At 41.7% G+C, this 16102-nt stretch overlaps 1 protein-coding gene across 6 annotated transcripts in view; it reads right to left on the reverse strand.

Annotated features, from left to right (window-relative positions):
* CYRIB (CYFIP related Rac1 interactor B) overlaps positions 1–16102 on the reverse strand; it is a 97140-nt gene that overhangs the window by 22035 nt on the left and 59003 nt on the right. For 5 of the 6 annotated variants that reach the window (XM_063174190.1, XM_063174206.1, XM_063174170.1 and 2 more), the window contains exon 3: positions 8933–8969. The exons of the other annotated variant lie outside the window; for it this stretch is intronic. The gene's annotated coding sequence lies outside the window, so the exon portion shown is untranslated. The remainder of the gene's footprint in view (positions 1–8932; positions 8970–16102) is intronic. 6 annotated transcript variants of the gene reach the window in all.

Raw genomic sequence — 16102 nt, forward strand, 5'->3', positions numbered from 1 at the left:
ACACTGCAGAGAGGAAAATTAAATTTGACCTTTCTGAGAAGGTGCTGTGTAAGCAGAATACCTGGACCAATCTGGAGTAAAGCAACCTAGCCCAGAGATACATCAGGCTCCTGATAGATATGAAAAAGATTTACTAGAGACTCTTGTTTTGTTCAAGATGGTCTATCATTTGCAATTTTTCTGGGCCCAAAACACCTGAAAAAACTGAACACATGAAAGATTAGAGTGCCACTGGATCTAATACTAAAGATGATGACAATTTACATATAGCATGAGAAGCAGTCTACAAATCCAGCTATGAACATTTAGCCTCAGGGACCTCTTCTGCTATGTGATACCCTGTAAAAGCATCACTAGCAGGAAGATTTTGGTCGTTATGTGAATTACCTTGGTAATTAACCACATAGTGGCATGGCTAGCCAGTATTAATTTACCAAGCTCTCTTAAAGTTTCCTTGCAAGTTCACAACTTCTTCTGAGTAAATTACTAGTTTAGAAAGTCAGATGTGGTTCCAGTTAGGTAGCCCTGACACTGAGCTTCCATTGACTAGTGAAGAACATCTCCTAGCACTTACTGCACCTTTCTTGAGCACATCACCACATCAATCAGCTCCAGTTCAGGAAGACTTAAGCCTGTATGAATACTAAAGCCATCAGCAAGCCCTACTGCTGATTTTGATACCCTGTAGCTGGGGTTTGTTTTGGAGCTGAACAGCTGATTTAGAGCACTGACTGCAGGTGACCTCTGTGGGTGCTAAATCACCTTTTCACCCACAGCTCTTCTAGCACAAATGGAAAAAGATGCACACTGAAGCTGTAATCCTTACCAAGAAGAATTCTGCATATTGCAATCACTAACATCAAAATATTCACATGTCCAGCCTAAAGTACACTTTAGGTCACTACCTATTTGTTTTTCCACAGCTTCAGAGCATCAACCTCTATCCAATTTTATTTGGTATTCTCATTCAGAATACAGCACACTTCAAAACCTTCAAACCAATTTCTCTCCCAGAGGTATTACTGATTTTAAAAATTTATAGTGCGGTGTCCAGAGGCAACTCATTAGGTAAACTAACAGCCTAAGACTCAGTAAAAGCACACATTTAAGCACTGAAGTTTTCTCCTGCCACAAAAGCAACATCATGAGATCAGAGCAGAACAAAACCCACTAGTTTCTGTCCAAAAATTGACTGTCCCTGTGAGGCTGCTCAGAATCCCTGCTGGCATGCTCTGCACTCCAGCACAACACTGGAGCCACGTGGAGCAGGTTATGGGAAATGGGAGCACAAGCCAGGAACATGGCTCAAACTTGACCTACTTGCAGAGGAAGACATACGGAATGCCACGTTGGATTAGGGTGATCTGGCCCACTGCAGCCTTATGGGGTTGGATGATGCTGCGTGCAGAGCCCTGATCAGACAAGCGGAAAGCAAAGGCATATTTTCAAAACAAGCCTTGCACGCATGCCCTTCCTGTGGAAAACATCCCCAACACATCTCAGTGCCCCCCAGCCCTCAGGCTAAGCCCAGGGGAAATGTAATAGAAATACTCAATGCAAGTAAATTCATCTGAGCACCAAAGAATTTCCCCTCTCACACCTGGAAGAAAAATTGTATTAGCAAAGATGTTGCTTGCAATTGGTGAGTAGCTGGAGAACTTACTCTCATTACAGGTAAAACAATACAAAATTGTTCATAAGTGATTTTTCTTCTATTTCAAGCCTAATATGCTTTCAAACTAGTTTGAAAACAGTTAAATAAATAGATTAAAACATTTGTTTGTGATCTCAGAAGAAAATCTGCTTTAGCTTACCTTTTGGACATGCATGTATAGGCTATTCCCAATACTAAAATCTGCAGTATGAAAACTGCAGTATGAAAAACTCCCTGAAAATCTCATATGCAATTAAGCATAACACTATATGGAAAGCACATCTAATGAAGCAATAAAGGTTTTGTTCCAGGGATTTGAGTTTGGAATTTTCATTTGGCCATGTAAGTGCGGCATAAACATCCAATTCAGAGATATTTTTGGCAAAATAGTAAGTAAAAAAACATGCACAGCATTAGAAGTCTAGCATTATAGTGAAATAGCACCATGTTATAACACTTGCAGGGTTACTACATGCACAAAACACTTATTGTCTCCCTATACTGTTTTTCTAGAAGGATAATCCTATCAGCCTGTTTCAAGGCTTATTGAACAGTATCTAACCATGAACAGGGAGAAGGGAAAAAAAACGAGAAAAGCAAAAAGAAATGAGGCAGTGGATAGGTGCCTGCCCAGATCAGCTGAATGCAAGGCAGCCCTTAGCAACACATGGCATCACAGCCTGGCAGCCTATGGGAGCCCGCGTGCCTTTCCCTGCCAATGAGGGAGAACATCTCTGCCCTCGCCCTGAAACGCTACAGACTGCTGCAGAGATGGAAACAGGCTGCTAAAATGCACTGCAGGAACCCCTCTCTTCTGATTGTTTCAAAATTCTCCCTGGATACAAACATGTTTTTCCTAGACTAATGCATATTTATTTCTCTTCTGAATAGTGCTAGAGCAGCAGAGATGCCTTCTGACACATTATAATCTCATCTATTGATTTTAGTGCTTTTTTAAATTAATAAAGACCTGTCACGATAAAAACCCAAAGTAATATCATACATATGAGAGAATAAATAATTAGAGTCAATATTAAAAAACATAGTAGCTATCACTCATTATCACCATTAGATTTAGGAAGGAGAAGCTTGGTGCCATTAGCTTGAAGCAAGTTATATTTTGGATAAACTGGCTTCATTTTCAGGATTCATCACAGCTCTAGTATCATCACTAATATTAAAGGTACAGCTCAAATTGTGTCCCCTGTGTAAATCTGCTGAATCAAACACATGAGTCAAGTGCCAGAGCCAGCCCCAGTTCTGCACAAAACACACAGTTTTCCTTCATTGATGGACAAGCTTTTCAAGCAAGCATTAAGATTGCAGCAGCTTTACAGACACTTTTGGGACAGACTCCCAGTCCAAACCCACGCCCAGACCCACAGGCTCTGCACTGCTGACACCCAGTGGCCACAAACCAGGGACTGCAAATCAACCACAAGAAAAGTAAAATATATGCAGGCCAAAAATCCCCCTCCAAACCCCCTAAAACAGCCTATAGCACTGAATTACTGGGGCTTCAATCATTAGCATCCTATCTGAAAAGTGAAAATACAAATGATACAGCCAGATAGGAAATGTTTTTGTACAGAAAAGTAAGTGTTCAGACTACTGAAAAGCTGTTTGAAGCTGCCTCTGATGTCCATTCATTTCACTAAACTGACTGATACAATAACCTGTTTTAGCTGAAGCTGTTTTGGTTTTTGGGTTAGTTTTTTTTTGAGATCACACATCATCAGTAAAGTCTCCTTTAGAACAAAACTGAATTCAAAACTTGTCATATCAGGAGGATGGAGGCCTGCCAGGGAAAACAGACTAGTGAATAGACTCACATTCCTCAAAACCAGAATTGTAAAGTACGGTCAGAGGAGTGTTTATTCAGTCCATTTTTCCTCTTAGAGGAAATCAAGGGAAAGGCACTGAAGAATCCACAGTTTCTTTAGAAGTAGTCTTAGAGCCTTGTTAATTTGGGAACATTTTAGTGGCACAGCTGACACTGAATAACGTATTTGACAGGGGCTACAATAAAATAACTAAGCATGCTCACACAAGTCTGGAACAAACCCAATTTGTCTGGAAGAATTATGCTTGTTTTTAAAACAGAACTGGCATTGAATAGGGCAGAGACTATGCTCCAGAAATCTGCTCTGATTTACTCTTCAACAAGTAACTGCAAATTTTTTCCAAGCATGAATCTAGGGTTAAAAAATAACTACATGTGCTTTCCTTTTTCAAAAGGACACAAGCCCAACACGCTTTAACTTAATTCTACAAAATGCTCTTTTTAATTCCATTCCATCGCAGCCATCGATTAAAAACGCACCTTTTTCATTCAGTTCAGGGACATTTCCACTGGAGGGCAATTCCCACTCTGCTTTCCCCGCTAGCCCGGAGATGCAGCGCAGCCTGCAGCGCGGCGATTCCCCAGCAGAGGGCGCTGCGGGACCGCTGCATCTCCCAGTGCCAGGGAAACCGGGACCGGCGGGATCCCATTGCCAGGGCAGCGGGACCGGGGGATCCCATTGCCAGGGCAGCGGGACCGGGGGATCCCAGTGCCAGGGCAGCGGGACCGGGGGATCCCAGTGCCAGGGAAACCGGGACCGGGGGATCCCATTGCCAGGGCAGCGGGACCGGGGGATCCCAGTGCCAGGGCAGCGGGACCGGGGGATCCCAGTGCCAGGGAAATCGGGACCGGGGGATCCCATTGCCAGGGAAACCGGGACCGGCGGGATCCCATTGCCAGGGCAGCGGGACCGGGGGATCCCATTGCCAGGGCAGCGGGACCGGGGGATCCCAGTGCCAGGGAAACCGGGACAGGCGGGATCCCATTGCCAGGGAAAGCGGGACCGGGGGATCCCATTGCCAGGGCAGCGGGACCGGGGGATCCCATTGCCAGGGCAGCGGGACCGGGGGATCCCATTGCCAGGGCAGCGGGACCGGGGGATCCCATTGCTAGGGCAGCCCAGACCAGCGGGATCCCATTGCCAGGGTAGCGGGACCGGCGGGATCCCATTGCCAGGGAAATCGGGACCGGGGGATCCCATTGCCAGGGAAATCGGGACCGGGGGATCCCATTGCCAGGGAAACCGGGACCGGGGGATCCCATTGCCAGGGCAGCGGGACCAGCGGCTCCACGGGATCCCAGCGCCAGGGCAGCCGCGTCCCGCTGCCCAAACACCGCACTCATACTGCCATTACTGCAAACACTGGCTGATCTCAACTCTCCCTTTCCTCAATGGGAATGCTTTTATCAGGTACATAAAGATACAAAAAAAAACCCATTTAGTAAGAGCTGTGGCAGATTTACACTTCTGTTATTCTTTTAGAGAAAAGCTACTCACTCTATGAAAGACGGCATGCCTTTAGAACTGTGCTATGCTACCACATTACTAAGAAAGTTTCATATTTCCAGGATGTCAGCCTATAATTTAAGAACCCTCAAGCTCTCATCTCCAAAAAAAACAACCAAACCCAACAATAATTTGTATGGTAAGTCCTTCTCCTGCCAATCGCCTCTGTAAGAATAAAAAAAGCAAAGCACCAACCAAAAATAAAAAAAAAAGCCTCAAAACCCCAAAACCAAACCTGCAAGTTTTATCTAAATGCTAAAAAAAGAAGTATGTTTTCAGTTCCTAACTGAAAGGAGTATGTTTCAGTTCCTAACTTGTCCAGTTGATGTGCCATTTTCCAGTTGGTATTTCACACGTGAAACAGCACTTTCTCTTCCAGCCTCCTTGATTTGGAAATGGTTTTCTTTCAGAGGAGCTGAATTCCCACCTCTCAGACAGCCACACGTGTCAGTATCAGAGCTGGGTGAAGCTGCACTGAGGATCCCACAGCCTTGGCAGTGCTGCCATCCAATGCACCAGCACAAGGAGTACAAGCATCCACATCACTGCAACACTCAGGTAAAATGTTTTCTCCAAGTTCAGTTCCAAATGTTGCATCCCTTCAGTGCCTTGGCTTGCAGTCCTGCACTAATGATGTCATGGCAAATTACCCCATCATCCAACTGATGGATATAAATAGCCATTAACATATTCCATCTCAAGGGACTTCTACTGGAATGTCACAGTGTTAAACCACAAACCTTGTGGGTATGAACCTGACACTGAGTGTCCACCTGAGAATTCAGTGACACAGCAGCTCTGAAATACCGAGGAAAGGAAGGCCTATGGTCTTCCAAATTGTGGAGCTGGAAGGGCAGGTTTCCATATTTCAGGACAGATTTCTGATTATTCTGTGGATTTTCCTTTTCTGAGACACCAGTCAGACACAGTATGTTTGCAAGATACAGAAGGCTAATGAAGCACATCAAGATGATGATGGTACAACAGAGGATGAGTAGCAGGATGATGCTCCTTCCCATCCCATCTGTTTTCAGAAACAGTAACAAACAGGCATTAGGCAGGGCAGAGGGATAAAACTGGTCTCTATATGGTTTATTTATTATTCAGAAGTGACTCCTTGCAAGATTGAGGATCTACCAGCTATCTTTGTTACATCAAGTTACTTCTTCAGATCCTCTCAAAAGACCACCAACTACTTCTACTGAACCTGGATAGCTTTTCTTGTTGGAAAGCAAGTGTTAAAAAAATCCCAACTAAACAAAAAAAACCCACCTGACCAGATTGGGTCAGATTTCTGTTGCTGGTAGTCCACTACAGATTTCTGGTCCAGATTTATATATCTGTGCAAATATGATCATTTTTTATCCCATTTTCCATTTCTCCCATCATCTCAAGTTTTATTATATCTTAAAATCAAACTAGAAGTACCCTGTAAGGCTAAGATAATATAAGACAATTCATTCTCATCCACCTGTTGGAAATATGGAGAAACATTTCTATTCTTCAGTGATGTCATACAACCTGAAATCCATTAAGATCAGTAACAAAAACACAGAATATCATGCCGAGTTATGATTTTCTGCAGTGGTCCATCTGTGAACTCTACAGGTCCATCTCATCTCATCTCACAAGAAGTCTGCAGCAGTTCCTGGGGAAAACCAGGTACACAGGCAGAATGGAAAGACATTAAGAATACTGAACACCTTTAATAACATGGGGCTCTGAAAAATACCCCAGCTGAAAATACATACTAGAAGAACCACAAATACATGGTATCCCTGTTCCTACTATTCCTTAAGCACCTGCTCACACAAAGATTTAGGTTTCACTCAATTTTAATCTTTTTCTCAGGTTTTAACCTTATTCAACAGCAACATCTAGTTCAGTTTTTCCCATTCTTTAAAACTTTACCAAACGCCTCCATAGCCTTCAGTTCTTTACATGTTGCTTGGGTAGGGTTGGTCAGTCCCTCCCAACTCTGAACACTGGTGATTCCCCGGTGGTTCATGATGCTGTCAAGCATCTGGCAGCTAACTCTGTCGTGGCATAGCTGGAGAAGTTGAAAGCATCAGGAGTGACACCCCAGCTTCTGCTGAGCTGGACACTACATCACCTTGACTTGCAAACATTCTCCCTTTCAATATCTGAAACACTGCTGGTCCACAGTTTCTTAAAAGAAAACAGAAGTTATTTGCCATGTGCTGTAGCCATTTGCTGGACAGCATTCTTCTTCCTGCAGGCAGAATCATTCCCAGCAATGCAACCTGAGTTTTTCTAGCTTTTCTGGATGACTCTCACCTTCCTAAGCAGAAGCAGCACTGCTCTAGTAGATGAGTAAGTGGAGATTGTGAAAGGATGTGCAAAACCAAGTGCACACATGCAGAGGGAAGAAAGATGGCGATCCTGGAGCCTGGACTTGCTTAGATGGACCCATGGTCTGACTCACTTCAGTAACTTTTACCATGTTTCATTTGTAAATGCACACAATACTGTAAATTAGAAGTTTGCACTAGTTCCAACTGCAGCTTTAACAATACCCTCAAGGATTTTATAAGTACAAGCTATGAAAGGAACAAGGTACTAGTGCTACTCCCACATGGGAGCAGAGATCCACCTGCAGCCTGTGGAGGACCCTGCACCAGAGCAGGTGGATGCCCAAGGAGGCTGTGACCCTGAGGGAAGCCCATGGTGGGCCCATGGTTCTCCTGGCAGGACCTGTGGGGGACCCACATGGAGCATCCTGTTCCTGCAGGACTCCACCCCACGGAAGGGACCATCACTGGAGCAGTTTGTGAACAACTGTAGCCCTTGAGAAGGACTCATGTTGGAAAAGTTCCTGGAGGACTGTGTCCTGTGGGAGGGACATCCCACACTGGAACAGGGAAGGGCTCCTCTCTTTGAGGAGGAAGCAGCAGCAGAAACAACCTGAGATGAAGTGACTGTAGCCCCCATTCCCCATCTCCCCTGACTGAGCAGGAAGGGCTGAGGCAAAGGACTGGGGATGAAGTTAAGTTTAGTAAGGAAGAATGAATGATGTCTCCCCACCCTTATCTCAGTCCATGAGATTTTGTTGTATTTTGTCTCCTTTCTCCAACTCAGAAGGGAGTGAGAGTGGCTCTGGTGGGCACCTGTATCTAGCCTGGATTAACCCTCAACACAAATCCATCTAACCAGCTCCCCAGAATTCAATGGCTTTTTGATGATTAATCAAAAACAGAAGAAAAATAAATCCTACCTCACATTTGGTACCATCACCTTCCCAATGTGACAGAAGATGAATGGCTGTGCTGGCAAAGCACAATAAACATGAAGTATCACACAGACACTATGCAGTAGCTTAGATGACAAGCAGCAGGTTATAAAACTAAACTAAAACCGTCACATGAGCATGTGCTACCTCTTCAGTCTCACAAGCTGGTTCACAGTACTGGTTTCTGGCATAAGGGGTCTGGTTCAGCTACACAGTAGCTTTACTAAAAACACAGAGAGAAAAACCACCAAAACATTATCTCTTTCTTTAAATAGTTCAAGAAACTGCACAGTCTTTTAGGGTAAGTTCACACAAGTGTCTAAACCACTTTGTGTACAATGGAAATGCCTTCTTTGAAGTAATGAGACTTCACATCACTCTGGTGAAGAGTTTTCAAAATCAGCCTCACCAGGCTCTGTGCTGAGGCCCTGTGGAAGCAAAAACCAAATCCTTGCAGCCTGGTTTAGCATCTTTAAACTCAGAGGCATAAATTCTGTCAGGGATCAGGACTCCCAGAGAACACCACACATTTCAAGAGTTCTTGAAGGAAAAGAGGGAAAGCAAGTTCTTGCAGGGAAGATGATAAATATTGAAAGAGTCCCATTTTCTGTCCTTTAACATACTACAATTTTGCTTATTTGGCAGCAGTTTTCAAGCAGGTTAAGTTTCAATTCTTACCTACAGCCAGTGCTGCACTCTGTTCTTGGCCTCCAGTCTGTTTTAAAAAGAAAAAAGAGATTATGGAAATTAATTCTTTTACACCAAAAGTCTTAAATGCAGTGCAATGTGACCTTGGAAAAGCAAACACACATCTGTTCCAGACATACTGTTCTTATGTATCTACTTCATAAACACAGTCCTGGATCCATACACCACCAGGACTTTTAACAATTTGCTAAGAAAATGTAATTCAGAACTGTGTTTTATCTCTAGGCATACAAATAAATAGGGAATGCCATTATTTGGCAATGAATGTGCTTCCAGGGAAAAATGCTGCCATATTAGACAATGCATAAACACATATATTCCAGAATAAATTTAATAACTTAAGAGTCAAAGCTGCAATAAAATACCAGTAACAAACTGTTCTGCTTGCATTTCACATTGCTTTAACAAGAAAATCACACAAGATTCTAATCCAACCACACAAATGTGCACTTGAAAAAATTCAAGGCTTGCATGCTGACCTCCAGAGAAGGCATTTTCAAGTCACTGAAAACCATTTGCTTAACAAAGAAAACTAGTGTTCTTGGACAGCCTCAGTGTGCTGCACACATCATTACCACCGTCATAACATGGTGAAATAATTATGTTAACAGTACAGTTTAAAGGAGAAGGTTTGGAGTATTACAGTAACTGGAAGCTTCACAGGAAATAATAGTGTAACATTAGCAAGGGAAGGCTCTGAAGGTACACAGCAGCACAGGCAAGGAGCAGAGTGGGGCCTTTAGTGAGAATGACTCTTCACAGCCCAGAGAACTAACATAAGCAAAACCATGACCATCAGACAGTTACAACTGTAGAAATTTAACTCTCCATTCTTTTCAGTGCACACTTCTCTCTCAAAGAGGTTTTCCCCTTGACCGGCCTTAAGTTTGGGTAGCAGCTGCTTTTGCCTTTTTCCTATTGACTTCAGCTTCCCCTTACTTTCTCAGAAATGAGCAACAGCCAGCACTTCAGGACAACAGCATGGTTATCAGCACTGTCCTTGTAGGAGCTGCTGCAATTCCCTAAAATGCACCCACTCTCACTGGGCATATTTTAAATATGGGGGTTTTTCTCCCTTCTCATGACTTCATACTGCTCAATTTGGGCTTTGAGACAGCACAACAAAAATAAAACTCTGGAAATTGCTAGTCCCCTGCAGGTCAGGGCTGAACACAACTGGCATTGCAAAGAGAAACTGAAACCAAAGCAGTGACCCAACACTACTCTAAGAAGCTAATTTCCTGAAAAAGAGTGAAAGAAAAGTCAGATAGGACTGAGCTTTAAACAAAAACAAGAAGCCTAAATTCATTAGAATAAGCAGACTATAGAAATAAATTTGAAAATGAAAGGAAAAAAAGCCCACTGGAGCAGCTAGCTTAAGGACTTTCAAAAAAACCTGTCCTTTAATGGTACTGGTTCATTTCTACAGAAATACACCTATTTCCAACTGATAGAATTATTAGGGAAAAAATGAGGTCAGGTCTTCCCATCTTTCTGGACACAGTGCTGCACACATAGAGACATAAGCACTTACACCTGCAAGAACAACGTGCTGATGCTCAGGTGGCTTGTCCTGAAGGCTTCAATGAATGAGTGGAAGTTAATAATTAACAAAGCCTTCTAGGACTCCTGTGGTAATGAAGGCAGCAGGAGAACAGCAAAGCCATTAGGCAAAAGGGAAGCAGCCAGGAAAGCTGAGAATTATAGGTCAGTTGGACTATCATCAATAACAGGCAGAGATGTTAGCACAGGAATCCATTAACTGGTTTCCTATCCTTTAGTAGCTATGAACAAGCCTTTGAGCAAAACAGCTCACACTGAGCACTGCTGATGCTTGGTTTATCCTGGCAAGCTGACAGGTATTTGATTTTTTTACATAGTGTGACTTCACATCACAGTATTTTAAATTTAGAGGTTGGCACTGAGCAATATAATAAAGCACTGCCTAAATGGATAAGAAATTGACTTGCTGATCTCTAGTCAGGGAGGAACACCAGCAAAGATGCATTAAAAATAGACAGATGTGAAATGATTGGTGAACTGGATTCTTCTCAGAATTCATTTTCGCACTTTGGATACACCTTGATTTAGACTAAAGAATTTCTAAATGAAGAACTCTTTCAGGTTCAACATGCACTATTTGGGTTTTCATGCTGGGATAGAGGATTTGCAAAACCTCTGAGCTTCCTTCTGACTTATCCTCAAGGTTTAGATCTGCAGATTATTATAGAAATACCACAAACAGGCACAAGATGAGACATGCAAACTACACAACTTAATAGGCAGTGAAAATTGAATAATTCAGACCGAGCATTTTTCAATTCCTTGTGATTCTGAGGTAGTCAAATATTTAATGCTACATTACAGAGAAAAAAAGTTCTGGGCAGGAAAATTAACTTTACTTAATGGGTTACAGCTCATGGAGTCCAACAGCAGAGAGATTAATGCATCCCATCCCAGGGATCTCATTTAGCCACACAACCCCTTCCCTTGAACTGCAGCCTAATTTCACCACAGCAGAAAGAGGCCAAAGCACGTGCCAATATCTCAGGCCAACTACAACAGAAATTCAAACAATTGTCACAGCAGGTGAAGAACCAAAATGGAAAACTGTCTAGAGCCATCAGAGAGGGACAGCGAACCATCTACATGTAGCATAACAGAAACAAAACCAATTTGGTTTGTCAGAGCACAAGCCTGCAGCTGACAAGTCAAATGGTACCCAGATAAAAAAGATGCAGTAAGTAAACTTGGCATCATTGTGAATGATGAAACTGGAGGAAAAAACCTCAGTGAAAACTGGCAAACCACTGAGTAAGCCCTGTGCTTTGGGCATCCACCTCATATTGAACTGATGCTGCTTAACTCAGCAATACGTGGAAACAGATTTCACATGAGAACAGCTAACCATGAACTTCCAGTGTGAAACCACTGTCCTCTGCCCAGCTCTGGCTGAACTCATTAAGGAGCCTCTACACTCAGGCACAGACTTGTCAGTGACTGTCAGTCATGATTTGCTACAGAATGATGATTTTTTCAGGCTTTCCAACACTCACGTTCTGAAAACACTGAGTGGTAAGAAAGAATCATCAACAACTTTGCACCAAGAATCTAAATTACTTTCTGTCTACTCAACTGGTATCTCATCAGGGAACTTCAGAAAGTATGAACTTCACAAAGCTTACAGCACTTACTAGCAAAAGCTTGCATGGGATTCATGTACTCTCTGTGAAATACTGGGCACCCAGACTAAAGCTGTTCTCAAAACAAGCAGACTGCTACTCTGACAGAGCAAATGTTTCAATTCCTGGTTTGCAGTTCAAGCCTGCACTGGGACTCCTCTGGGTAAGCATCAGCACCTTGAAATCCACGTGAAGCAGCTGTGGACCATGGCACAGATGTTCTCAGTTCATTCATGCTAACAGCTCCCGGATACAGAAAAGGACAGGATCTAGCTCAAACCTACCTGCCCTGGCAATTTTTAGATGTTCCTGCTCTCTTGGTTCAGTTTCAGACTTGAAATAAAGTTTGTGGAAACAGCTCTAAAAAACTTGTTACCCTTAGAAGCACACACTAAAACATTTAAACCAAGCCCAGTCCAAAACAGAGCCACAAGTCAAATACATCCCACATCTTGTGAGTAATAAAAAAAGAAAACTCAGAAATGTTTAGTAATAAAATTTGATTTTTACTTCAGTAACAATAACAGATGTCTAAGCTATAAAAAATAATTCATTGCTAGGATCATATTTCAAAGGGAGTTTCAGGGCATCTGCAGATAAACCCATTGCTCAAAGCTAAATGGATGAACTCTGGTGTTTAACATCAGTGATTGTAGCAAAGATCCTTCTATATCTGTATGGCAATTGTATATGAGACTAAGATTAGCCAAGCAGGCTACCACTACTGCAAAGTGACCTCAGTTCTTCACAAAGAGCAAATGTACTGGTTGCTTGCTATAAAACCACTTTTTTGACTTCTGATTGTAAAGCTCTAGCTCAAATCTTTCTTCTCCATTCATTTATCTTGGTGAGGCAAAATGGCATCTTAAAAGTCCACACATTATATTAAATCTTTCCCTATCCTGTGTAATTTCTCAATACGGCCACTAATGTACCTAACATTACCTGCTACACTCAAATCCATGTTTTAAATTTGTAATTTAATGACAGAAATGACCCATGTTTTAAATTTGTAATTTAATGACAGACCCTCTGATGTGAATGCATCAGAGGGTCTACTGTTCCACTGTAATTTTTCAAGCTTATTTCATTTTCCCTAATTATTCTATTTTCACAGGATACATTATCTCCAAGCTGTTACTGTTGCATAGCAGCTTCACTTCATATGATCTTAATTTCAAGGTTGGGGTTTTTTTAATACCTTTTGTAGTTAATGCATCACATTATATTGTTGTGGACTTGGCAGTGGAGGGTGATGGTTGGACCTGACCTTGCATGCCTGTTCCAACATAAAAAATTCCTTGAAAGCTTTCAGAAAAGTTTACAAGCTGCACTGTAGACCAATAGATGGGACACAAGGTTTTATACATATAGCCCTTCCAACAACTTCAGAAAAGAAATAAGAAAAAAGGGAAAAAAAAAAGATATTTCAGAAGCTTGTATGGCAGAAGATTATATTCACACAAAACTAGTATTCAGCATGAAAATTTATATTTTCATCCACTTACACATAATGGTTTGTTTCTGGGACAAACCATTACTTTGGTTTAGTGGAAACAGTAAAATGAACTATCATAATCTTCATTTTTGCATCTCAAAGCTGTACAAACCTGTAAGTTGAACATCAAGTTCAAGGGATTTTTTTAACCAGGTCAAAAAGTTAAATATTGCCAAATAAACTTTTTCACTTATAGAAATAACCTGAGAAAAAAAAGGTTGGGTAACCAGAAGACAAGTAAGGAATTTCAGTAACGCAGAGATGGGATTTCTTTAGCTGTTTAATTTAGAGTTGTGTTTTAGTTTGTGTTTGGTTGCTTTTTTTGGTAGTGGAGTAGGGGGCAGAGCTGTGGTACTTGAGTGCAAGGAACACAGCTTCTGGTTTAAAAAAAAAAACCCAAAAAAATAAAAATTAAAAAGACTGCAAGAATTATTAAAGCAAGTCCTGTGTCTAATAGTCACTCAGACAACTGATCTTTCTACTTTTGGTAATATATTATCTCCTGTATTTCTTTTGAACTTTCATAAATCCAAACGCTGAAGTGATTTAGTACCGGATATAAAACACAAGCAGAATTTTTAAGAACTCTCCTCAAAAACACTACTGAAATATTCCAGAGGTAGGAAGAGACACAGGATATCATTCCTACACCTTTAAATGACACTGGCATTTGGCACTGGCATTTGCCACTGCATGTTTAACTTCCCATGACTACCTGGCATCATCGTTTTGCCACAGTAGATGCTTCCTTTGTTTTTATGCTGTTAACACCCAGTTGTGAAGTGTTCCTGAATACCACTCAAGTGATTCAACAGCTTATTTATCTAAGATATACAGATGATATAATTTATGAGGAATATGACAGAGTTTAACAGGGAGTTCTGGCTCAATATTAACAAAACAGAAATGAAACCATGTCCTGTCCCAGGAAGTTTGCACAAACACAAACAGTAAGACAAGGAAGGGCCAGCAGGGCTTTCCCATTCACATTATTAGTGTGTAGGAGCAGCTCTGAGCAACACCAAGACCCACAGCCCTATTTCCTAATGCTTGAACAGAGGAGTCCTTATTCCTTATAATCTAGATTTCTACTGTCAGGGTAAATAAAAAAACAAACAAACAAACAAAAAAAACCAACAAACACTTTCCTCAGGACTGTAATAGGTCACAGGAACACCAAGGAACTTCTACCACAAAAAAAAAAAAACCTCCAGAAAAACAAAAACAAAAAAAACAAAACAAAAACAAAAAAAAACAAAACAAAACAAAAAAAAACCCAAACAAAAAAAAAAAAAAAACACAAAAGAAAAAAAAAACCACAAAACAAACCAAACAAAAAAAAAAAACCCAGCCACAGAAGAGTTACAGTCACTCACCACCTAAAAGATCTTTTTATTGGTTTTAGTGATTTCTAACCATCACCTGTTCATCAACAGTATCAAAAATGGAGAGCTTTAGCCCTAGCTACACCTCTGATAGGTAAAACTCTAAGATGAACTTAGACCTAAGCTGATTGTGCTACAGCTATGGAAGTATCCCACACAGCATCTCTGCCGCTCAGAGAGAGACAATGGATGTGTTTATTTCAGATTGCTAAGAACACAGTTTAGATTTTTAAAAGCCTGAATAGCCCTTCCTATGAACACCAGCAGCAGTTTTGTCACAGGCTCAGGGCTGAGCAGTTTCCAGGTGACAGCCAAGCAGTTCACCTGAACTCCTGCCCCCTGGGCTGCCTCACCATGCAAATCCCAGCAGAGGCAGCTCCTTCCAGCTGTAACTCATCCACAAAAGGAGGCAGGACTTTCCAAAGGGTGACTCCATGAGAGCCTTGGCACAAGCAGCAATTTCTGTCAAGGAGGACAGAAGAGCTCTGCTCCTGCCAGAGGAACTGTCACAGAGCACTGAGACTCCTGAAAGTGCCTCCAGCTTGTCCAGCAGCTCTGGGAGCTCCACCTACACAAAGATTTGCAATAATTGCTGCAGCAACATTTAAAAAACAGAATAGGGCAGGGTACGAAGAAGCTTTTCCAATCAGCTATACATTGCAGTAGTACAGTTTTGAAATTATTCTAGTAAAAACATGGATGATTAGAATACTAAAAGCAATTGTATCAATCATTAGCTGTCCAGAAAGGAAGAATCTAACTATGATATTGTAACCTGGGATCTCAAATGTTTATTGGGCAGCATGTGAGATGGAAAAACACAAGAATTACAGAATACAGGGTAACAAACATGAGAGAGATAATATGGGAATGTCCAGGTTCAGTTCCTAGGGATCGTTGTGTGTTTTCAACAGCTTTATCCAACAGGCAGGAAAATAAACCAAAAAAACAGAAGCTATACAACAAGGTCTTAATTCCTGCATTGTAATTTAATGGCACTGAGTCTCAGCAGCTGCTCACTATTTCTTTTCAATAATTTCTCAAATCAATTCTATGATCACCTTAAGGGAGGCAA

The sequence above is a fragment of the Melospiza melodia genome, chromosome 1, assembly GCF_035770615.1.
Source record: "Melospiza melodia melodia isolate bMelMel2 chromosome 1, bMelMel2.pri, whole genome shotgun sequence".
NCBI lineage: Eukaryota > Metazoa > Chordata > Aves > Passeriformes > Passerellidae > Melospiza > Melospiza melodia.